Here is a 1,549-nt window from a genome sequence, read left to right as displayed (position 1 = left end):
GGCAATGCTCCCCCTGCCCCCCCCAAAACTCCGTATATGCTATACGGTACCTATGAAGTAGCTCACAGTTTCAGAAAAGTTGGTGACCCCTGCCCTATAGCATTCACTGTGACCCCTTGACAGGGTGTCACGTGATCTGTCACCTCATCTATTAAATCACTGTGTAAATACTTACCAGAACTGAAATTAAATATGCAAAATCAAATTTTCTGCATGAGCTTTTACATTATAACACAAGCATTTTACATCAAAATCTCACTGTAGCCCCACGCACGCACACGCACATGCACGCACGCACACGCGCACGCACGCACACGCGCACGCACGCACACACACACGCACACACACACACACACAGCTCTATATATGAGCTCTTCACATTGTCCAGACGGCCAACGTCAGGCAGCCAAATGAATGGCTGTTTATATTATCAGGCTGGTTTAATGAATTAAACACAGAGAACAGACTCAGAAACACACACACACGCTGTGAGCCGCCTGATTGGGTCCTTTGAGACGCCCGACGGCGCCCCCTCAGGACGGCCTGCTTATTTACAGAGGACGTCTGGAGGACTGTGTATACACACACACTATGTAACAAATATATAAACCAGTGACGTGCAGTCAGCAGAGCAGAGCCTCCATCATGGAAAGAAAAAAATCTAATAATAATAAAATCGTTCAGCTTAGTTTTATATTTGACAAAGACAATCACATCACAGTTAGCTAACGCGTAATCTGCATCTGCAGTCCCAACTAAATGTCAAGATAGAAATAAAAAATGCAATTACCCAAACTAAAGCTACAAAATACAAGAATAACCACATAATCACAACCTAAAACTGCAGGTGACGATCCGTAACTTGTAAGAAAAAAATGTAGGCCTACCTGTATTTCATCCAAAAGTTGTCATTCACTACTTAAGCCAATGTGCCTCAAAACGCAGCTAAAGGGACATTTCTGGTGTTTTATTGGAATGAAAGTTGTGCCAAAACAATGGAAGATGTTGATTTTGTGGTTTTGCTAATCATTGTCTTCCTTGTCTAGTGAAAAGACAAGAAACTACAGTGAGAATGATGTAAAAACATCAGAAATGTATCCTGTAAAATTCTATCATAAATTCAGCGTAATAATGTTACGCATTTCATAAAAGTGGTGGTCATACCAGCCTGTCAGTGCCCGATCCCGTTAGATCTGGGAAGCTAAGCAGGTCTGGGCCTGGTTAGTAGTTGGATGGGAGACCACTGACAATTCCAGGTGCCACAGTGGGGGACTGTCACCCCAGTGGTATCTGTCATTGTGTCCTTGGGCAAGGCACTTCACCCACAATGCAGCCAAGATGTTGTGTTTTGTCCCAGCTGTGAGGTCTAACTGTGACTGTCCAGAGGTGATCGTCCTCCTCCATGTAGTCTTTGAAAGGCAACTTTGGTAATCCACTGTTGGGCCATGAAAAGGACGTGTCCAATAGTCTTCCCTTGCTCCAATATCTGATCCTGCTTTTGTTTTTTTTTAGCTCCTGGTTTAAACTCACTGCTGGTCAAAATATGCTG

General features: G+C 43.6%; 1 pseudogene; it reads left to right on the top strand.

Annotated features, from left to right (window-relative positions):
- The first annotated feature begins 1,150 nt into the window (after positions 1-1,150).
- On the top strand, positions 1,151-1,268 carry LOC114455743 (uncharacterized; annotated as a pseudogene).
- The last annotated feature ends 281 nt before the right edge of the window (positions 1,269-1,549 follow it).

Source organism: Gouania willdenowi, chromosome 21 (assembly GCF_900634775.1).
Source record: "Gouania willdenowi chromosome 21, fGouWil2.1, whole genome shotgun sequence".
Lineage (NCBI taxonomy): Eukaryota > Metazoa > Chordata > Actinopteri > Blenniiformes > Gobiesocidae > Gouania > Gouania willdenowi.
This window is presented reverse-complemented; position numbering and strand designations above follow the sequence as displayed.